General features: G+C 43.6%; 1 protein-coding gene across 2 annotated transcripts in view; it reads left to right on the top strand.

Annotated features, from left to right (window-relative positions):
• Nucleotides 1-23,022: 23,022 nt before the first annotated feature.
• opn7b (opsin 7, group member b) overlaps nt 23,023-24,146 on the top strand; it is a 28,084-nt gene continuing 26,960 nt past the window's right edge. For both annotated transcript variants that reach the window (XM_053849351.1, XM_053849349.1), the window contains exon 1: nt 23,023-23,336. The gene's annotated coding sequence lies outside the window, so the exon portion shown is untranslated. The remainder of the gene's footprint in view (nt 23,337-24,146) is intronic.

The raw sequence follows: 24,146 nt of genomic DNA, 5'->3' as shown, positions 1-24,146 counted from the left end.
CTAGCTGATAAACTGTGATGGTGTCATTCAGTCTTCACTTGCTGATACCTCTTGGCATGCTCTTGTTCAAGGTTGACCTCTGTCCTCCACCTGCCCCTTTCACCCTTGACCACCCCACTTGGCACTGAAAGATCATTGCACAATGTAAAGGGAACCTCGATATTAACATGTGAGCATACATGCAGAACAGAAGGGACACGGCCAAATTGTGAATTGGTTGAAAAAAAAGCTGAAATATAAATATATAAATATATATTGAAACATAAATGAGATTTTATATAAAATATTTAAAGAATAAAATTCTATAAAAACTTGTCTCTTTAATTTCTTGTGTTTGTTTGTTTTGTTGGCTTTTCTTTTTGTTCAGGGATGAAAGACACCAGTGAAGATGAGTTCATTGCTGGACTTCATTGTCAACCAGACTATGATGAAATTCAGGAATAAAATTCAGTCTTTAAATAAACCACAGTACATATAATGCACAAATTAAAAATGAAAATGGGAGACACTTCTGATCTAAACAGGGAGCTAAAATCACAAGTGTAACTGAAATATGTACACATTTTAATAAAAGAAATACAAGTTCAATCATTACTTTTCTTTCATCACGTTCTTCATCAATGGTTGTATCAATGAGACACTGTAGGACAGGGTTGCCCAGTCCGGCCCTCAAAGACCCAGGGTGGTGCAGGCTTTTGTACCAACCGCTCCAGCGCACACAGTTAAACCAGTGAGGTTTCAGATGAAACAAGCAACACCATTAATCTCTTGGTTTTGAAACTGCTGCAACCCCTTTTTGTTGGGGCTGATTTTTTTGGGATCCAACTTTACTTCCTGACTCTACTCTACAGCAGCTACCAAGCTCACCAGACGTCATTGGAGGCCGACGGAGCGGCCAGTCTGCTTCCTGAGTGACCAACTGAACCAACTCTCCCCTTCCTCTGGACCACCAAGCTCTGATGGTCACGCCAGACAACTTGCCTCGTGTTGAGTTTATCTTTGGAATTCCTCACTGATTCTTCCTGTGAAGCTAACCTGTGCTGTTTTCTAGAGCCTTCAGGATAATGTCCCAGATCCAGTGGAGGTTCTTCTCTCTTCTCCAATACAGGTGAGTCCACCTGTCCAGGTGAGTTTCACTCTCCTTCCTTTCCTCAAACTCTCTTGGATCGAACAAACCAACTGCTTTTCTTTGGACAGCTGCAGTGAAGTGTTCCATCTGCTATTCCAGTTGAGTATCTGACTTCAATTGTATTGTGTGTATTGAGGTGGTAGTAAAGTAAAACTACTGAAGCAAGTATCCTTCAACCTGCAGACTCAAGAGCACGCGGGAAGAGCCCACTGTGGTTTGAGCGTTCACACACTACATACCACTGTCATAGTTGCACACTGGTCTCTCCCATTGCAGATGCCCAGGTCAAAGTTCATCTGACCAAACCGAGGGGAAACCATGCCTCTTGCAGGCTTTTCTGGACATCTCCTCCATCTCCTGGACCAGAATCGAGTGCATTTAGGATGCCTGGTTGCATATCATCGCATATTTCAGCACCTTTGAGTGAGAAGATCCTGTTCCCTTGAATCTTCAGTACTTGAACTCCATTACTGCTGATGACCATGGAGCGTAGAGAGTGACAGTGACATGGATCCACCTTTTCTCTGTTCATTTGAGCTTCAACCTATTGTGCCTTTTCCAGAAGTTCTTGGATGTTGTGGGTCTGTGACGACATTCATGTGGAGTGAGGAGAGCCACCTACTGTACTGTACTGTATTGCTTCTACACAAGTCCACCTTTCATCTATCTGTGGCTTCTGTGATGGATGTCAGAGGACCTCTGAGATGCACAAGGCTGTGTAGAATCCGCCCTCTAAGGGTTGACCTCTGAACACATGCTAATTTTCAGTATTTTGCTTGTTCTCGTCAGCTCCTAATGCTTCTTCGGGCAGTTAAATTTCAGGTCCCATCTACTTCAGATTGGGGTCGAGTAACTGTCCCTAAAACGTCCCTCTGTACTTATTCTGTCTCCAGCTGGGTCATTAAAACCCTGTTGAACTGAGTGGGTTGACATTTGAACTGGAGTGCATACCCCCCCTTTAGTATTCGTTTTATCCACCTGGATAAAGCCAGGCACCGATCCTCCCATATCTGCGCGAAGTTCGACAGAGGGAGGGTTCTGGATGGAATTTCCATCATCAACCAGTCCACACGATTCCACAGTGGAGGTTCATGCTGGAAAGGGCTTCTTCCTTTCTAGTTTATTCGCAGTGCCAGCATATACCATGGATTCACATAAATGTGAAGGAAAAGAGGAGTCACTCACCACTTGCCATGCGTCACGGTTCAACGGACTTCCGTGGTGCAACAACGCGTTGTTGGCCCCGACATCCTCCTGGCCGTGGGAGACACAATCTCGGCCTTCATCCGCAAGCCGAGGTATAAAGTTGCAGACCCGCCTTTGTCCTGCAAAAACATCTGAAGTTCCGAGTACAGAGACTCGATGCTTGGTGGCGAGCGGAGCACTTCGCTTGGGCAGGAAAGTCCTCGGGCAGAAACTGGGCACTGTAAAAGCCGGGCGCTAAACTTACCTCAGCTGCCATGGAACTGTGTGTTCCGTTCATGATACGGAACTCTGATCAGAAGCTTCCTCCAGAGCAATCGGTCTGGACACTCTGACCGGCGGAAACCTTACTGCTGTCTGCTTTTATTTATTCACTTATGATGTCCTGCGTCTCTTCTGCCACCTCAGTGGCATTTGTAGAGACACAGAATCACAACGGTCAAAGACTGAAGAAGCAATGACACAAGACAATTTATTTCACCCCAAGGCATAAAACCAAACTGGTCAGAGGAGATTAAAGAAACCATGTCAACTACTCTACGAAGAACAGATCAAATATAGGTGAAGGGGGGCAAAAAAAAGACAAGAAGTGGATATCAACACAAGCACCCAAAATGGAAAAAAAGAAGTCATGACTCAAACATAAGGGCAGAAAAAAAATCAGAATCGTTTAATAAAATAAAAGCAGATTACATTTCTCAAAAGAAAACTGACTGAGAATCCCTGTGGTGAAGCCTAGCAGAAGATGAAATAAACAGGCACACTCAACTCAAAAGCCTCAATAATAAACAGCAACAAAGGAAGGTGACTATATTCGGCAGACAGATTTGTATCGACAGGAGACTCTTGTCTTTAGATTTATTTCAGCCTACGTTGCAGCATGTCACAAAGTATTGTTTCAGAAATGGAGGACTTTACACCCTGAAATAAGTCATGACTCAAAACTAGAAAGGAATGGAAGAAAGTACAGTTTGAGTATTAAACAATGGATGAGGACAAAGGCGAGAGCAGAGCTCAGCTGTTTTGTGCTATGGTGAGGGATGGGCCCAGAGAGATGTCACATGTTTGCTGATGATTTTGTGATGGGGACGGGAAAAAAGATGCCCAATTCACTGTGATCAAATGCTAAAGAGTGAATAGAGGTCAGAGAGCAGCAGCAGTTATCATTGTACAGAAAGTCTATATCAGCAGTCAGAGAGGTGAGGTGAGAGAGACCAGAGCTCAGCTTGTGTTTGCTGTGGTGATGAGGTTAGAGAGGATTCTCATGGACTATGATGTTTGTTGATGATATGGAGGTGTGTGACTGAGACTGTGGAGGAGAGAAATGTTGAATGCAGTATCAAGTCTTCAGAGCAAGACAGTGACTTGTTAGTGTTTTGAAAACTACTGTGAACACCTGAGACGATGAAGGGAGTGAATGTTCTTCAATGTTGCTCCAAGTCTCAGAAAGACTACCTCATGAGTGTGTTGTGTTGAAAACTGCTGTGACTGAAGAGGAACAGAGCAACCTTAGAAGCAGACGGAGCAGCACCAGAACCGTGACAGTGGAGTTCAACAAGACTCATTATTTGGGCCCTAAACCTTTGATTCAATGATACACAGTAATGAATCACTGGGTATAGAAGAGACAAAGTGATGTGACAATGAGAAATGGTTTTTAAACGATTATTGTGGTTTGAAATGAGTTTTACACTTCAACACAAGACATTGCTATAGATGAACATACCATGTAGGTCATGTTCAGAACATCTACAGACTGATCTGGTATCTTCTATGCTCTCTGGATAGATCACAGTAGAAGTACCTCAGGAGGACCAACAGTGTGACCAACTCTGTAGAACCAGGTGTGAAACAACAGTACTGGAGTACAGAAGCAACTTCAGTGAGGATTTTTACTCCAGTACATTTCACCACAGTAAGAGACATGTGCACCTCAGAATCAAAGTACTTTATTGAAACAGTAGCTGCTGCTGAAGCTGCCAGTCAAACAAGACTCCATTTGGGTCCACATGTTCCTCTGTAACGACAAAGAGGCGTGAGAGGAGCGACGGCAGCGAGCTTTTTGTGGACCACTCTCCAAATATTGAGGAACATGAGAGAGAATAGTGGATGAAGCTAGGATGGACTCACCATCACTGCCCCCTTCCAGCATCCTGATCCTTCTCAGGAGGAAAATACAGAGTCGGATTTAGGAAATCCTGACAGTCCACAGGAGCAGGACACAACAGGGTGCAGAGACAGAGGGGATTCAACAACAGAAGAGGCGTCAGTCTACTTGAGTTCTTGGTGGAAGAAATCAGCCTCCTAAAACTGGTGAGTTCAAGACCACGTGAAGATGGCAGGAGTCAAACCTGGAACCAAAATTAAGCAAGAGAAACCATCAGGACTGTGGTGTTCATCATGGCCAGGACCAGAACACCTCACCAGAAGACTGCAGTTGGTGAGGAAGGGATTTCAGTCTATGACGGCAGATTTTGTTTCCCCTGCTGGATCAAAGCGTCATCATTCACATTAAAATCAAATTATTTTAAAAATGTGCAAAATGCAATTCATTTTCAATATTGCATGTCGATTTAAAACCATGAAAATCAATTGCATGTTTATAAAACTTGTACTCCCGCCAAAGCCTTGCCTGATGTCAATGAGCCATATTGCCTTGGCCTCCTGATCTTCCCTGTTCTCAGTTTTTTTTCTGCTTTCATAAATTGCCATTTTTGCCTTTCCGGAAATAAAACTTAACAGTTGAAAATTTTCTTTTTCTTTTTTGCTCTGTACCCTGCTCCCATGATAAAAACACCCCTCAATAATGTTTACATTAAAGTGACTAAAAACATGTTTTGAAAGAGCGAAGAAACTCCTGAGTCTCTCGCACTCTATTAAAACATGATACACAGTCTCTCCTTGGTGGCAAAAAGGGCAATCATTAAGAGCAGTAGAATTAATAACAGAGATAAAAGCATTAGAAGCAATTGCACCGTGTAAAATTCTCCACTGGAGGTCATCTGTCTGTTTCCTCATGGGGGGCTTATAGTACCCTCCACTGTGGGCTACATCCATCTCCTAGTTTCTTGGACCACACAGTGGAGGCTCTGCTGCTCAGTCCGAGTTCTTCGTTCATTATAGTCATTGAGGAGGTGCTTTTCCTTCCCTGTGATCCTCCTGATCCAGAGCGCCAAGATTCTCTGGGCCTACATTTTTGCGTCTAGCTTTTCTGTGACGTTCTCCCAGTTCTTTTTTACTATATTTTTGTTTCCTAAAAACACTCTGAAATATTTAAAACCATCTCTGCCCGACTGGACATTTGGGGGGAGAACTGGGAGACCGCCACGCCACTCATCAACGTAAGCAGATTTTTATCTGCTTACGTTGATGATCTGTCTTCATTAAAACCCGGTAACACAGCACCTTGGAGGCACAAGCATATCTTGGGAAGGAGGGGTTCAAGGGAGGGTGCATAGAGCATCCCCGACGGAGCACAGCCCTGGCGGACCCCTCTACACAGTCAAAAAGGAGCACACAGACTGATCTTTTGATCTTCAGGACGTTCTCAATATCACTATACAACAGAGGCATCTTAAACATCCCGAATTAGGTGGATATTGTCCACCATTGACCTACATGTGCCTGTGGATAATATGCTCCATGAGTCCCCCCCAGCCTGGAGGCTTGGACCTTGGACAGGAGTCTGTAATCCGCACACAGCACCGACACGGACCGCTAGTTCCTGATGCCCTGCCGGTTGCCCTTCTTCAGGAGAAGGGCAAGCACCGCCCTCCTGCAGGACACTGGTAAGGAACCAGAGGCCAGACGCTCATTCAGAACCTCCAAGATGTCTGGTGCTAGGACGTCCCAGAAGGCCCTGTAAAATTCGGCGGTGAGTCCATCAATACCAGGAGCCCGCCCGGCCTACATGTTCTGCAGGATGGCTTCCAGTTCTTCCATCCGGAGGGGTCACTCAAGGTCGGAGTTCTGCTCCGCAGACACTTGAGGCAGTTCTTGACAGAACCCCCCAGTGGTGTGGGCCTCTGAGCGTGCTCACTGGTGTACAGTGACAAGAAGAAACTCACCACCCGCTCCGGAATCTGGCATGGTTCCGTGAGTTCGTGGCCCATGTCGGATAACAGCGCATGGATCACTTTCCCCTGTGCGTTCCTCCTTTCCAGGCTCCTGTAGGAACACTGAAGGAACAAAGGATGCTGAAGATGAAGTATTTGAAATGTGAAATTTGAAACATCAGACTTCACTGTGGAAGAAAGTCAGTGAGCAGGATTAGCAGGTGAGCTTCGTTTCCAACTGACTCCATCTCAGTGCTCCTAACTCCTCATGAATGGCATGACAGACCAATGACCAAGAACTCCTGGAAATGGCAGATCAGGTTGAAGCTCAAATGATCGTTTCACACTGGAAATGAACAGAAAATATTGCCCCATGTGGCTCCACGTCACTGCAGACTTGGAGACCTCTTTAATTCCAGTCAGTGGGCGAGTTAACCAGTCAAGTCATCTCCCCGCACCATGTTCGTCAGCAGTTATGGAGTTCAAGCATTGGAGTAGCAGGAGAACATGATCTTCTCACTGAAACATTTCCATGACATGCAACCAGGCGTCTTCAATGCACTTGGTTTTGACTCCGAAGACGGTGAAGATGGTCCAGGAAGTCCACAAGCATCAGCCTGCAAGAGGCATGGTTTCCTCTTTGGTCAGCGGGACTTCAACCTGGTCATCTGCAATGACAGAAGATGGAGAGACCAGTCTGCTGCTACTACACTGGTATGTAGTGTGTGAAGGATCAATCCACAGTGGATCCTGAACAGCATCGGGGTTGGGTTCTTCCAGCGTGCTCTTAAGCCTGCAGGTTGAAGGATACTTGCTTCAGTACTTATACTTTACTACCACCTCAATACAAGTTTGAAGCCAGATACTCAACTGGAGCAACAGATTGACCAGATCCCAGCTGAGAGCTGTGGAGGGTCACCTTCACTTCATCGGTGTCGCTCCATGAAAGGAAGGAAGGAGAGTTAAAGGTGGACTGACCTGTGTTTGAATCACAGAGGAGAACAAGTGGAGTGTTGATTCCTGGGATGTTGGAGAGAAGAACCTCCAGATCCGAGATGTTTCCATGAAGGCTCTAGAGGGCGCTAGAGAGCAGCACTTCTTAGCCTCACACGAAGAATCAGTGAGGAATTCTAAAGATAAACCCAGCATGAGGTGAGTTGTCTGGTGTGACCGTCAGAGCTTGGTGGTCCAGAGGCAGGGGAGTGTTGGTCCAGATGGTCTCTCAGGAACCAGACTCGTAGATCCGTTGGTCTCCAAGGAAGTCTGGTGAGCTACTTCGGTAGCTGCTGTTGAGTGAGACTAGTTAACATCTTCCAGCAGGTACACAAACAGGATGAAGAAGGATTGACACCAATGACACCCTAACATCACGTGACCAACGACAAATGAAGCTTCATTTGATATTTCACTTGCGTCGGTACTGGTTGGACGTTCGTGCCAAGTGTTGCGAGTCGACAGAGTTTGTGATGAGTTATTTTGAGGAACATGAACCAACTTTATGTGGCTCAGGAGGCTTTGTTCGGCTTCACTCAGACACGCAGCAGCTTCAAACACAATTAGAAAAGTTTGACCAGACAATGTATGTAGCTTAAATTATAGGAGTTCTAGTGTGCTCGCCTCAGTCAGGTGAGACACATGAAGAAAAAGGTCCAGAAGTCAGTCAAAAGAGAGGCAGGAAGTAACGCTGGATCCCAAAAATTAGTCCCAACAAACAGGGGTTGCGGCAGTTTCAAAACCAAGAGACTAATGCGCAAACGCGAACTAGGTGAGCTGAAGGTGGTGGAGGCTTGATGCAGATTGGCTGAGATTTCCCGCGGAGGTGGGTCTTGGAGGACCACTCTCGGCGTATTGACTGGCCAACATTAAAATTAGGAAACACAATTTCTACCTTCCCGCAAATTTTATCTTCATATTTTTTCTTATAGCGCCCTGCTGTGGCACAACAAACGATTCCACAAAATAGATTCAATAACAATTGTGTTCACCTTATCACACCTCGCTCAAGTGTTGCTGTGTGATTATCATAAGTGCACATGCGTGTATTTTGTTTACACTACAGCACATGGTCACCATCTTCTGCTTTATAGCATTGTGCAGTTGTTGATATATTTTGGGTTTTTTTTCAATCCAACAGTGAACACAGTACAACTGCTATTCAATCTCAACGTGATCTAAGGGAAGAACAATTCTTATAATTTTCGCCCCTTTTTACGTATTTTATTTTCCCAGAGTGTCAGAGTTCGGTTTCTTCTTAGTCCATTTTGACCTCCAGAGTTTTAATTCAGCCCTTGAACGTGCTGTTCATAGTGCCAATGGCCACAAGGTGGCGACAAATATATGTCGGAGAGACTTGACTCTTGTGAAACCTTACTGTAGAGGCACATTCTACATCTTCCTCCATCTGTACGGTCACTGTCATGTCTGTTATGTTACTGTTCATTTTCCTCCCCCCCAACGCCACCAAAGTACCCTCTAGTACGCCCTGCTCACCTTCTGTTTTCAGATATATTTTTTCATGATCACCCTCTTTCCTTTCTCCCACCACCTGGTCAACCTTCAGTAACACCCCTATGTCTACCTGCTCACCCCCCTCTGGTGCTCCCGCTTGCGCTGCTCTTACACTTCCTCCTTTGTTCACCTCATGCATGTGTTCACGTTATCATTCACTCCACTTTCATTCCCCGTACTGTCCGGGGAGCCACAACCGCCTGCCGTAGTGTATGTAGTGCATGATACTCTCATCTCATCTCATTCAGCTCCGGCTTATGACACAAATATGAAACCCAACACTGAGTTTACGTCCACATAAATTTAGGAGAAGTAATGGAAAATCCTTCACTGGCGGGCGCAAACATCAGTGACACATCTGCAGCTGCCATTTAAATGCTGAATCAGACGCAGCCCTGTCCTCTGCCAGGACCCGTCACATCTGTGCTGACAAACCACTGCAGTGGAGGAAGAGGACTAATGAACTAACATGGCTTAATGGATCTGGAACTATTAACACTTGCTTCCTTCATGCGTGTGGTTTAGAACACTTAGAGATGAACCAGCAGATGAAGAATCAACTCAGTCAAGACAACCAGACTAAAAGAAAAAGTACGTTGTTGCATGCCTCTCCTGCTTCTTGATCCAAAGTAGGACTCACTCATATTTAATGTCATTGTTTAAACCATTTGAGGAAAGACCTGCAACGACACTGATGAAAATCATGCATCATCATGTGATGATCACATGGTCTGACACCAATACTAACTCTGGCGAAGCCTGAGAAGCCATTGGAGCTGCTCCAATGCCTCAGCAAGGTCATGTGACAGTCTCTGCTGGTGTCGCCTCCTGGAGCTTCTGGCATCTCACTTTGATAGCAATTTGGTCATTTGGTGACAACGCTCAGAGATACAGTCTGGACTGAAGAAAAACGGCATTAATGACATGTATTTTTGAAATAAAATAAAAAGCAATTGTTGCTCTCTCTCTCTCTCTCTCTCTCTCTCTCTCTCTCTCTCTCTATATATATATATATATATATATATATATATATATATATATATATTGTCATAATTAATGAATGGGACGCCTCTAAAATATATAAATCTAATCATGTATGATTTAAAAAAACACTCCCCATATGTCTTAACTTCTTCCCTGTTCAAAACATTCAAGTATTTTAATGCTTTACCCTGTTAAAAACTAAAGCTTGGGCAGCGTGTGAGATCAGATTTCTCATCTTAGAAATCACAGAAAGCCAGAATTTTAATTGCAATGCTAGTCTGTAGCATCCATTCAAATGTATTAAAAGTACATAAATAGTTTTACTTTTATTCCAGAAAGTCTTTTTTTAACAGGGCTATTGGTTTCCTTTCATACAGATACTTTAATAAGAAAATTGATTGCTATTCTGGCTCAGCATCTCTGAAACGTGAAGAAAAACAATACCAGTTTCCCAAAATGTGCTCGGAAAAAAAGGAATTTCTGTAATTATTAAAAAGGATTTAAGTACACTTAATATAGCGTGAAGAAAAAAAAACATTTAAAGCTGCTTCAGTGTTGGGTACCCATGAGCAAGGCAGGAATCGTCCGACATTTAGGAGAAAAAAAGCTCTTGAAATAGTCGTTAGAGAGTAATTTGCCTCATGCAGTAATAAGTACAGTGATGAGCAGATAAATGGTTCAAACATTACGCAGACGGCTTGCGCTCTGTCCAACCTGATCTGATTGATAACCAAGGAAAACAGTTAGCGGGACTCTCTCGCATTCTGTTTATGTTTCCAGGATGAGTAATTACAAGCCTGTATTTATTGCATGTCTGCAGTACTCTGTGAAGGAAGGGGATTTTGAGAAAATGATTTATAGTAGGTCCAAACCCGCCGCTGGGCTAATGCTAACAACATCCTATTGTTGACGCAAACAAGCGTTTTATTAATTGTTCCAAGCGGCAGCGCAACTAACACTTTCACGTTACAGTCCTTATGTTCGTGTTGTAAATACTCGGTTAGGCTTGACAGCAGTGCCCAGAGGAGTTCCCCTCTTTCTAGAATCACTCTTGTAATTGGAAGCTTGAAGACCGAGGCTTTATTTAGCATTATCTTACACAAATGAACGGTCACACAATCTTGATGGTTTAAGGAGATGAGGGCGCCGCATGTGCTGTGGATCTCTGATGAGTTGTGGCAGGCATTAGTATCACTACTGGACTCCAGTCCACTGACTAAAGTCAAACCACATTGACTTACCTTCAGTTTCGTGATCAGCAGTTACACCCAATGTAGGGACAATGAAATGGGCAGGTGTTCTCCTTGATGGGTCTGGAAAATACAAAGATGGAGATCAAAGGACTGTCATATTAAGGCGCCTGAACGTCTTGACTGACCTTTTTCGGAAATAAACGCTGACCTTTGGGTCGGAGGTCCCGCTCCCTCTGAAGAGGAACCGAGAAACATTCCCATGATTCCTAGATCAGTGGCATCAGTGGCTTCAGATATTCTGGTGAAGAAAATCAAAGTCACACCTGAGAATGAGTTTGATTTGGAGGGACTGAGCTTGAGGGTCTCCACACCCATCAGAGAAACAACTGGGCTACTGTCTTTAGCACGACAACACACATTTAGCTCCTGCGTAGCCAGCATGACCAATGACACCCAGGATCACTGACTAGGAAAGTCATGCATGTTGGGAGGCCATGTGACTTCATCAAGCAGATCATACTTGAGTTTTCGAGCTGTCCCTCTGATATACTCTGGATTTTTTTTTTTTTTTTGGAGACGCCATCCTTCCATCAAGTTGCAGCAATTATCAAGGCTGATTCATCACATCTGCCCACACATCCCTGTTAAGAGAGTGAAGATCATAATTCTTCACTCTGAGAAGAATTGCGATTCTTCTCAGAGTGACAGGCTTTAGAAAGGAACTGAGCCGCATTTTTTCATCGAAAAAGTCGACAATATGTGTGACATATGTGATCAGTACGGAAGAGAGCGACAGGATTACCTAGCTTGTTTTTTCTGGAATCGTGATGCGTTAAAGACTAAATCCCCACTCAGTGAAGCATGCTTTGGGCACCTGTCAAGGTCAAGCCCCCGGAATCTGGGCCCTCACTTTCAAAAGTCATGGCTATGAAGATGGCCTTGTAGGAGGAAGTTTATGCTGCGTACCACTTGTCCTCCGTAACTGGGAAACTCCTAGCTCCGACCCGATGTCGGAGTTCCCATTCAGAAGGTGGGAGGATTATCTATCCAAGATGGCTGCTCAGAGTGTCAACAGCGAGGGACCTCTTGTAGTAATGCGTAAATTCAACTTTGATTATTTAATTTTAAAATTTTAAATGTTCATGTTGCATATGCAAACTACAATGTAGATCGTGCTAACAGTGGCTACTGCTAGCCTAGTCGATGCCTGTGACACTGTTTATAAAGTGTCTTCCTTTGGTAACTAGAACGTGCTGAACTCAGTAGTGAACGCAGTGACGTCATTCCAAGCTCTGCCTTCTGTCATGGTTTCTCAAGGAGGAATCCAAGTGCAGGAAGTGCTGGTCGACAGAAGGCACGGGAGAGGAGAGTAGATTAAAGAACTTAATCGATGAATAAAACAATAAACAGACAGACAAATAACAACAGAAAGCGCCGGAAGCAGAACACGGACTGGGAACTACACGCAGGGACTTGGAAAGAATCTGAAATCTGAAATAGTCTGGACATAACACCTTCCCACTTACAACAAAAGGCAGCTTTAACTGTTGCAGACATGAGTGAGAATTCACTATATAAATCAGATGATTATCTGGAGAAAAAAAAAATCTTGTTATTCAATGTTGAACTTGTTTTGCTTCTTGTTTTGGACCCACTAGTTCACTTGTCTCTGTGTTAATCCTCACATATCTTCATCGGAATATCAACGCAATAAAGGACATCTCCACATTGTGCCGTCCTATAAGAGAATGATCATGTCACTATATTGCCTTGCGTGACCCGAATCTTTTATCGAGCTCATCCCGGCCAGTGCCGCGCAAAAATCATTTCAAATCCCCGTCTTTAATATCCTGCGCGGCCACACCGTGCCCCCGCATTGGCAGCTACTTGTGTCGAAATTGAACCTCTTTGAATGTAAATGGTTCCATTTTCTTAACTGGTGGTGATTTACCAAGGACGAATGTCTCATCATGACCTGCGGCGTGACCTCTAGAGTGCCAGGCTGTCCTGGCTTTTCCTCATTCCTGTGGCCTTCCAAATATCAGGCTAATATTTGCGCATCAGAAGGACCATTGATCAGGACTAAAGACCAGCAATGCTTGAAGCGCCTAGTGCTTTTATGAGTCTCAATGTGACTTGTCCCATTTAAAAACACAATGTTGGAGAGTTCGGAGACTCGCTGTCCAGTTCCTGGGATTCTGTGTTTTGGCTGTTCCCACTGTTCAAATAGGTTCATCAGCAGATAACTTGCGTTCTGAAGAGCTTACTCAGGATATTCCAGGTGCATGTCCTGAAGCATGAACTCATGCAGGTAAATGTTAGGGTAGACTCTGTAATCCAGCACCAGCGATGATTTGTGCTGCCTTGCTACTGAGTTTTCTGAAAGTAGGCATCTAGTACGAGATGCTACCCTCATTTTCCAGCAGGACGTAGCACTGCTGAAGGTACCAGAAGCTGGTTCAGGCACCAGGAAAGGTCTCACAAGATCAAGAATGGAAACACCAAACATGTTTTAAACAGAAACCTCAGGCTTTAGAATATTTTCCTCTGCACTCAGGTTGGACCTCTTCAGCAGGAGTTACTGCATCACTGCAGCATGACATGAAGGCATCACCTTGTGTCTCATTGTCGTCATGGCAACGCCCCACAGGTTCTCTCTGAGGTCCAGGTATGGAGAGTTTGCTGCTCAATCAAGTTCAGTATCACTGAGGTCCAATCTTTAGCACCTTCTGCAGGTTGGCAGGTGCCACGTCTGGCAGGAAAATGAAGTCAGCATCTCCATTAAGCTTGTCAGCAGATGGAAGCAGGAAGTGCTCGGCGATCTCCTAGTGGACATTATGTTTACTATGAGCTTCAGAAAACTAAGTGGACCAGCACCTGCTGAAGACATAGCATCATCACCGACTGTGGCATCACACTGGTCTTCAAGCAAGGACGGCGGAATGAGAGGCACAGAATCCATAATAGACATAATAGACTGAAAAATCATTAGCTCTTGCTGCTCCACTGGGTTTTCTGAAGCCTGCAGTCAACACCAACATCAACCAGGAAATTTTCCAGCAAGACATGGCACCTGCCACACCACAGACGGAACCAAAGACTGGACCACAGTGTTACTGAGCTCGATTGGGCCAAGAGAAAGACTAGGCGCCTGAACCAACAGCACGGACGACCTGAAAGCTGCGGTCAGAGCAACGTGGGCTTCTTCACACCTGAGCAGTGCCACAGGCTGATGCCTCCATGCCATGCCACATTGAGGCAGTCACACGTGCTAAGAGGTGCAACCAAGTACACAGACATTTATGAGCAGTTGAAGTACATCTACAGTATTGCTAAGTTATCTTAATCACTGGAACACATCGTCCCTTCTGTGAGTGGTTTATTAAAGAGATGCCTTCAGGCTGACTTTTTTTTTTTCACAGGACTGGAATGTGTTTTTTTGCCACAGTAACTGGCAGGAAATAATTGTACATCAGGTGGTGTTTGTTTCAAGTGGACACATCACAGAAATGACCACCTGAGTCATGAAAAAAAAACCACATAGAGTCCTGAAACACGCAGACCTCGTGTCCTCCATTGCTGTGCCCTACGGATTACGGATCCTCTCATCTAACACAGAGTGGGACTCACTTTGGAGTCCACCTGAGGCACCATTCAGTTCATTGACAACACCTTTGCTTAGTGTTTCATGCAATTACTACATTTTAAATTATTACTACTAAACCGTTAAATTATTAAATCTGGCATTTCAAATGGTTTGAGCTTTCCACCGAAAAATAATGAATATATAAAATTTGCTAAGTTATTTTTTAGATTATTATCGTAGATTCAAGTGTCATACTTTTAGTAGCTGCTTTAAAGCCATACAGTTCAGTGGAAATATAAAGGAAATTCTGAATAATTGTAACCATGCAATGTCTTGGATATAATTATTTAATTTTTGAAATTTTAGCTGTTTTTTTTTTAACCAAAACAAAGTGAATGTTTAAGAAAATGTATTTTGTATTGTATTTTTAAACAGGTTATGTAACATGAGAATTATGTAAGTATAAATAGCATCGAGAAACATGTCTATTTCAGCCATGTTAATATTTGGCAGACCCTTGTCGGCGTGAAGATGGCGCGATGTGTGCGTCTCATACTAGAAGGCTCAGAATTATTCAGTGGAATGAGGTGAAGCAGTGATAGGATAGAGAACAGAATTGAAAAAAAATGTCATCGGAGAAGAGCTGAAAAAGCGTAACGAGTGATGATATAGATCAATGGAAGTCGTCAAGAGGAGAAGTTAAAAGAGCTGAAGTGACAGATGTGTCGACGGGACGCAGAGAGGAAGGGACAACGAGATGAGGGCAGAGTGACAGAGAGAATGAGGGTGAGATGAATCGAGCTGCTTCCGCTGCAGTTGGACTTGCAGCTGTCTCATGAAGCATAAAATCTAATAAACATCGGCCTGCAACTCTCGCTGATCCCGTCACTGTTGTCCCAGGACATTTGCGGGCGTTTTTCCCCCTTATATATTTCATGCTTGCTCACTGAGATCATCGTGAAACCTAACTGTCCCACAGCCCTGGTCGGAAATCAAACCGTGGCCAGCATCTTACCTTGTTTACTTCAGTCTCTCTACGACTTGGTGTTTCACCCATATCTGGCCTGAGGTACTTCAGGTACCAAAATGCACAGCAACAGATTGAAGCAACTAAATGGTATAAATAACTGATTTTTTTGTCTGAAAAATTCCTCTATTGTGCACTCGCAAACACCATGGTTTTGGATCACTTGAAAGCTGAGTCACCGCGGCGGAGACTTCATGACATTGATTTTGATGCCCTCGTAATTCTCAGAAGTCTACTGCAGTTTACGCTTCACTTTGAACTGTGTAGTTCACTGAAGAGAAACAATCCAGGAATGACTGCAGATAATACATTTCATTTGCTGTCTATCGGTCATGTAAACTAGACTGTTGAAACTACTATGTTCTGAAACAAAAGCAGTTTTAAAAGCAGAAAAATGTAACGTTTAAATCCTTCTAACACAAGGGTTTTCTTCCAACTATTTTTGTGATCTTTGTTCATGCACTTAGATGATGTGTCAGACTCTAGCGGTGCTCTTGGGCGACCACTGAAGCAGAAACTCTATTTTTGTGCCCTTCAGTAGGGATCTGTCAGCATTTCTTCTATTGGCATTGGAGTCCTCACCCTAGTTCTGTCCAAGGCTGCAGGTGCAGAGCCCAGGACACCTCTTGTCACATAAGGAAGGTCATACAGACCAGTCAGGTGGGTCACGAGGATGTGCCAGACTACAGTGTATCATTTCAATGTTTCACTCTATGAATAGAGGACGAGACACAGCGTGTCACATATTACAGAGCGTGTGACTGGTTGTGAGACACATTTGCTCTCATATCTAAAAACCTTATTGACCCCTTAAGACTTTGGAAAAAAATTGGAGTCAGATGAAACATCGAAAGAGCCAGTTTAACATTGAGCTCAGGGATATAACCATTAATGAAGGAGTGGGTGGATAATAGAAGGAGAGGTGGATCAGCAACCGTACTGTGATTAAATTCCCTTCAGTTTCCAATAGGTTACATGACAAATCACTGCCGACTACCGCTACCTAATTTGAGGCACAGTCTCCCCCAAACATCTCATACTTTTTTGAAAAGCTTTCTCACCCCGCATCCTCTCATTGATTTCAATGGTGTGCCTATTAGAAAATAGAGCGTCAAACACTGCAGCCATTACTGAGCCAGTCTAAACACCAACAGATTGCAAATTCTTTAACACATTTTACCAGGAGGTTCATGGTGCACTCAGGCATGAATCATAATCAATGCGCACGTAATAATCTGAATAGCTCAGAAAACACTTGCGAGAAAGAATGCATCACACTCGGATATGTTGTGAAGCCTCTCAGACAGGCACTTGCAGATGACTCAAATAGACCAGTGAAACTATGGCTCGACTCAGGAGTCAAAGCGACATGGAATGGAATGTGCCATAAAAATGAAGCAATTTCCCCTTTAAGCACGTCGGAATGTATCATTTGCTGAAACAGCTTAATCAAGTGTGCAATGCTCCAGAGTGTTTTCCACGACTTGACGTGTGTGTAGTGGAGTGGTGTGACTCCCAGCCGTCTGGAGAACGCCTGAACAGCGCTTTAATTACACGTAGCTGTAGCCCAATTCCACAAAGATGGGATGATGAATTGGTGTGTTCTGGCTGTGATTCACGGACATTCAGACATGGAACTAATGGAAGTGATAAGGCGAAGCGCTGATAACCGACAAGGCCTTAAGGAGCAAGGAATTAAAAACTTGTTTGTGACCAGAACTCATTCGCTGCTGGAACCAAAAAGTCAGTGTCAAATCTTGGTTGTGATCAAATGTATTTCAAAGGCTATAATCACAGCTAATGAAACACACAAATTTGTGTGATCTGATGGTGTAAAAAGTGATTTAACCTGCTCCGTCTTTGTAGGTGGAATGTTTCTGTAAAACTATAGCTCAGATGAGCGGCTGGTATCCTTGGTTCTCAGCGACAGCACCTGAACACATAGAGAACACATCACTGCAGTGAGATATCAGACAAAGAAGAAGCAAATTGCATTGTGTCACAAGAAACCAGTGAAGAAGAAGACGACCTTGAAATCCATCCAGACAGCAGGAGTGTTAGTTGTATTTTTGCATTTTACGACAAGCAGAGTTCATATTCCCAATCACACGTCTTAACTTGAGCCCCGACTGGTGAACCAATGGTTGACTTCAAAGGTGTTTCTGAGGTCTGCGGGGAACCTCGGGTGGAGGCCGCGATCCTGTCCAGAGAGCAGCTCCTATGTTTCTTGTGCCAGCTACAGTGTGTGACTTGGTAAAACCTTTTCTTTCTGAGACTTCAGGTAGAAAACTAATCTAATAATGGAGTGCACACTTGCTTGAGAAGCACCGTGAAATGACATGTAGGGGGAAGTGGAGCAGAAGAAAAATGCAGAGGGTGACAGAATGTGTTTGGAGCTGGAAGGAGGCAAATAAAAGCCACACAAGCAGGAAGCGTGAAGAAATAATGTAATCAATACAATGCACAAGTCGCACAAAGGCAAGACAATATAAGAAGATTAAATGTGACCAGCTTCCAAATTGATTCATCACTAACCAAGTAGGAACACTGGCGGGGGATGGACCACATGGAGCGTTGGGTTTAGCAGACGTTCATGTATTTACATATATAAAAGACGTTGTGCTGGGGGCACCTAAACATCCGCTGGAGACTGTTTAGTATTCATCGATCTCGCCCAGTACTCCACCAGTCCATAAGTTAAAACTATGAAGAAAGGAATATTGTGCACTATAGTAGAACAAACTATGCAGATATAAATGCAGTGTTTGCTTTGAGGATGATCATGGAGAAGTACAGAGAAGGTCAGAAGGAGCTCCATTGTGTCTTTGTGGACCTTGATAAAGCATACGACAGAGTGCCAAGAGAAGAGTTGTCGTATTATATGAGGAAGTCTGGAGCGGCAGAGAAGTATGTTGGAGTGGTGCAGGGCAGGACATATATGCCAGGTGTAAGACGGTGGTGAGGTGTGCTGCAGGTGTAACACAGGAGTTCAAGGTGGAGGTGGAACTGCACCAAGGCTCAGCTCTGAGCCCCTTCCTCTTTCGATGAGGTTAGACAAGAAGCCCCTTGGACAATGATGTTGCAATTGTATTCATTGATTACCACAAAGTGGCGCTAACTGACAAGACTCAAAGAAAATATAAATATTGTTTGAAATACTCTAGTTTTCGTGTACAAATTATTGGCGATGACAGATCACACATCTCCGAAAATTACTTTATGTATACAGCAGATATGACCGCGGAGTTGATGAATTGATGACAGTTCAGAAAGACTTGGACACAAGTCGGCGTACATAACAACACATCGAGTTGCTTACCGAGGACAGACCGCGGGCACTTGGTGTCCTGTATTCGGCCACTGATCCGGACCAACAGGTCGTCCAACTAGCGGCGGTTCTGCCTGAAGTACCGCTCGAAGCGACCGTATCCCGGTGACGCTGCTGGAGGAGGAAGTTAAATTCACCAGTGTGAGCGGCTCTGGCGAATGCTACGAAACGAGAGACGTCTCTTTTTCCGTGTTTTCATTTTATAAGTAGCGAGCACCAGCTCTGCCATCTTCAATCCACCATCCACATGGCCACGTGTTCGAACCGGGCAGGTGGCAACTAATGACGACCTGAGCAAGCTACCTGCTACTGACGACTGGCACTACCGCGACTGAAAAGTCGCGTTCGGTGTGAACGTACCTTAACGAGGCGGCAGAAAGAAGATCCAGCACGCACGGAATATAGAAATATTAGCAGGAGTACGAGAGCGCCGAGGATAGAGGGAGAGTTTACTGTGAGGACGCGAAGCAACCATCTGGCGATGCGAACTGGCATCAAGCTGTAGATAACTGGAGTGTCTTAATTAGAAGATCGCTGCCAGCCGCGCCGCTCAGGAAGCTGGAGAAAAACAAGGAAACGGAAGCACAAAACAAAACCGGAAATTACAGAATAAAAGCACCAGAGAAACAAACATGACTATTTGAATAATAAACAATGCGTGCGTTGGGATCAATGTGTGCATGTGACAACAGCAGGAGCATCATGATGAGCTGAGGCTTGAGAGTTGTTGCATGCCGTAACACAAACAGAGCAATATTTATTTGGAGTGGCCCCCAGCTTCTTCCCATCCAATACTGTGTCCAAGGTTATCATTTTTGTGTGACGCTCAATTAGTTCCTCATCATTTTGGTCCATGTGACGGCCCAGACAAGATGCTTTGTGAGGGCAAAATGAAACTTAACTCATGACAGGTTTCCGAAAGTACAAGCAGTTGCACAGTGGGAGGCTTGTCATTTACAAGCACACACAGCTGAAACTTATTACTGAGCCCAGATAGATTATAAACCCTTTCTAGTTTTGTTGGACTGAAAGCAACGACTGGCCGCACCTTTTTTGAGTGGCAGTGCATCACAAGGGAAAATCCACTTTGAAATGTACTGGTTTCCATGACGAATCGGTTCCCTATGGCCATAGTTAAACTGTTTACAACATTTCTATTTAAAGCAACATTGTTCTTGTTAGGCAATAAATGTCACACAGAGGAGCAGCATCACGGCGATCTCCCTGTCTCCTGACCGTGACGACATCAGTGCACCTGCCTGTAATATGACCAAACGACTCCAGCAAGCAGGGAAAGTTGATTTGTTCCAGTCCAACATGTCCTCACGCATGTGACACTCAATCACTTTCCTTCCATTCTTAGATGGTAATTACTCAGCCGGATCACTTTAATCACCACAAGTCTTAGAAAGATGAGGATAGAATTTAAAATGTCAAAATATCAAGCTACTATTAATCACCGTGTTCCATTCTAGGTTATCTTGATCTGTGCTGGCTTCAGGAGTGAATTTCCGAGAATGTGCGTTTGGAAATATAAATGATCCTGTTCTGAACAAAACTTCTTCTGGAACCAATTTGCCAAATATTCCTATCATATTTCATTTAGAGACAAAAAAAAAAGAATTCAACACCTCAAAATAGGACAAATGCATCTTACAATTTATAACAAAAAAACTTATTTATTCATTTATTTATTTATTTTATAAATGAAAGAGCCACAATGTAAAAATTTGCTCACTTTTTGGCTATTTTGAACTCAAAATATATACACATACATGCGTAGTCTGACTTGTTTAAACAATGTTTTAAGGAAATGTGTTTAGAAAAAAAAATTATTTAGCTCTTGACAAATATGCTTATCGAGCTAATTGTTTGTCATTAGAGGCAAAAACACTTTAAATCTGAAGGAATTTTTTTTCGTCAATATATTTCCCTTTCAGGAGAAAAATGAGAAATATGTGAGGAACGTAGCCGGGAGACCCAGGTGCAGCAGGGAGGAGACTGAGACAGAGGGTAAAATCCAGCAAATACTAAACCGAATACTCAACTTCTGGACAGGAAGGAGATGAACCAATAAACAGAATTACTCTTCTACTCTGAAGGGACGATCTAAAAATACAGAAATGAAACAGGAACACTGTTATATATAACTAAGTAAGCTGGAAAAGACAAATGTAATACGAAAACACGAAATGGAGAGTCCAACAATCAAGCAGAAACAGTCGAATGAATTAACAAGCGTCCTTGAGCGCGACTGAGTCCAACAAAAGGCATACAACAACAAGCGTCCATGAGCACGTAACAAATCCAGGGAAGTGAGGAAAGTCCACAGGATTGGGGGGGGAAGAGGAACCAGGTTTATCCGGCACAGACACACTGGAAAACAAAAGGAGACCAATCAGTAAAACTCATAAAACAAAAGCGCATGGCAAAATGTCCATGGTCTGGAGAGGAATCATCCTGGATGTCAAGGCGAACACGGATGATCATACATACAGGGAGAACACGTGACAAAATGAAAAAAGGCGTTCAAATAGTGAGTGGGATGATTACGGAATCAGACTCAGGTGTGTGTGTGTGTGTGGCGGGAAAAAGACAGGAAGCAGTCCAAACCAAAATGAGCAGACGGAGGGGGGTTTGTAACAAAATATATAGAAAAAAAATCCCCTTAAAATTCTGCTTATGATACGTAATATGGAAAAGACAACACAATAAACAAAGTTCTACTTCTTCTTGATTCAATGGAACTGAATAATCAGAATCAGAGTCAGAATCAAATCAAATCAGAGCCCACTAACTAGGAAAGTGTTTTGGAATAAAGTGCTGACAAAAATAAATAAATAAATAATAAAATTAAAATTAAAATAAAATAAAATAACAACAAGGGAAAAAAAAAAGGCAGAGGGCAGCACCCCCGTGGACCGTTGAGGTTTGACAACGTAACGTATGTTGTGAAGTAACCTCTGAGCTAAAAAAAGTAATTACAGTTTTATGCTTACATGCTTGAATTTGAGTTCTGTTGTGGTTGGTTGGGCGGAAACGAGCTACGATTTTTTTCCTGACTTATATAAACAATGCTTTTTGGGATTTTCTCTCCCCCGTGTTTGTTTTTAACAACTGAATGATGGATTTCAAAAACATGCATCCTCTGGTCTCATGTGTCCAACGAGCGTGATCACAGGCTTCCTTTTGTCTCCAAACCGTGGACCACACTCCTCGACACGTGCGTGCAACAGACGTATGGTCACTTGATGAACACAGCACATTCAGAAACTGTCCAGAGGAAAGCAGGGTGAACAGGTCCCTTGTGTACTTTCAATCACAAATTGTTCAGAGAATCAAATGGCAACTCCTGGCTTGTCTAATATGTTATGACTGGATGTTTCATAAAATGCAGACTCAAAATACTTCCCATTTATCAAAGTGAAACAGAAACTCAATGCAATGTGATTTAACAATGAAACACTATAAGGCTCACACTAAAGGAATTATTCAGGAAATGGATCCATGACTCTTTCTTTATTGCACTCTCACCGGGAAATCAGTTCACAGTCGCAGTGTTGCAAGCATGGAGAAGGCTTCTGAAACATAGTTGAATTCCTCTGCACAGTGCTAAAAAATACACAACAATGGCACAGACACTGTATAGTCCGAGGAGATATTTCAGGGAGAAACCAGTGGGTTGCTACAAATTAGGGTCACTCAATATAAAGATTGCCTTTTCTAGCTACAATATACCAACTCCTGCTTGGCTACTGTCTTCATCCAACACCACTTGTCTTGATTAGATTGGTCCTCCTTGGCACCGCGGATCCAGACTTAAAGCTAGATAATGAATGACTGGATTTTTATGGGAAATTAATGAACACAAAATTAATTTTTTTCCCCCAACCAGAATACTATAGCCGGAGTATTGACACAAAAGAGGGAGGGATCAAGCGGGTGCAGTTGTGTGTGTGTGCAAGACAGATTTATGCAGAGAGGCAGAGCAGCAGAGATGAAGAGCGAGGGAGAGAGACAGAGAGAGAGCAGGAGGGAAGCACACTAGAAGAGGACAAACCCGCAGCATAAGACGGCAACAGCAGCAAGTCTCTCTCTGTCTTGGATCTCCTGGAGTCGGGCTGTCGGGTTGTCGCTGTCTGAGTGGATTCTCTCACTCCGCGCCTCCATGATCAGAACACTTTCCCACTGGCTACGCTGAAGTCTGGGCTTCATCCTACACTGAGTTGCTGCCACTCCTCCGAGATGGTTCAAGCACTTTTGAGCTGAACTTGACTCCATGCCCATGAGGACCAGCCATCCCTGGCATACCCTCTCATTAAGGTAGGTGATGAAGACTGCTCCGAGCCATCCAGAAACGCCTGAGCATGTCAAATCTTTGCATGCGCTCCACTTTATCATTGAGTATTGTCTGCACAGAAGGCATTTTTTATTCATTCGGATGTACTTTTACATACATACATTTTCCATGATTATCTTGTCCTGGGAATGTGCAGTGGAAGAACTTCCTCTTGCTGTAAAGCATTATACATGAGTGTGTTTACCATGACACAAAGGCAGTTTGTCAGACTTTTTGGACAGAACACACAAGTACCTCTGATAAAACAGGATTTTTTTGGGTTGGTGAAGCTGAATATATTGCTCATTTTCAAACAGCAGTTCAAGTTTAAAGGAATATGAATAGGAATTGTTTAATAATAACTAAATATTGGATATATAAAAAATGTGATTTTAAAAAGTAGAAGACTGGCAGGTAAATTGGCAATTCACTAGGACACTTGATGCGACCTAGTCTGGTTATGTGGTTGTGATGTAACCCAGCGCCACTCGCTGTGTGACAGTTGTGAGGTATAAGCAGCAGTTTCCACACCAGTGTGGGAGGGAAGGCATTCGCAATGACATGTCAGTGGGGCTGTTATGTTGAGTGGACAGCTGAAAACCGGCTTATAGCCTTGAATTATGAGGGTTTTTTTCTTTTTATATAAGGGGGGTGACGTTTCCTCTTTCGAGGAAGCTGTTTCTCATGTTCTCCGTCACACCATGCCAGATAATGGGTGAATTTCCTCAGTGCTAATTCTTTTGCTGTGAAGTTGCATGACAGAGGGAGTGTTGATGTCAAACTGGCTGATTCAG

The sequence above is a fragment of the Synchiropus splendidus genome, chromosome 18, assembly GCF_027744825.2.
Source record: "Synchiropus splendidus isolate RoL2022-P1 chromosome 18, RoL_Sspl_1.0, whole genome shotgun sequence".
NCBI classification, from domain to species: domain Eukaryota; kingdom Metazoa; phylum Chordata; class Actinopteri; order Syngnathiformes; family Callionymidae; genus Synchiropus; species Synchiropus splendidus.
Note: the sequence above shows the minus strand (reverse complement) of the source record. Positions and strands in the feature narration are given on the sequence as shown.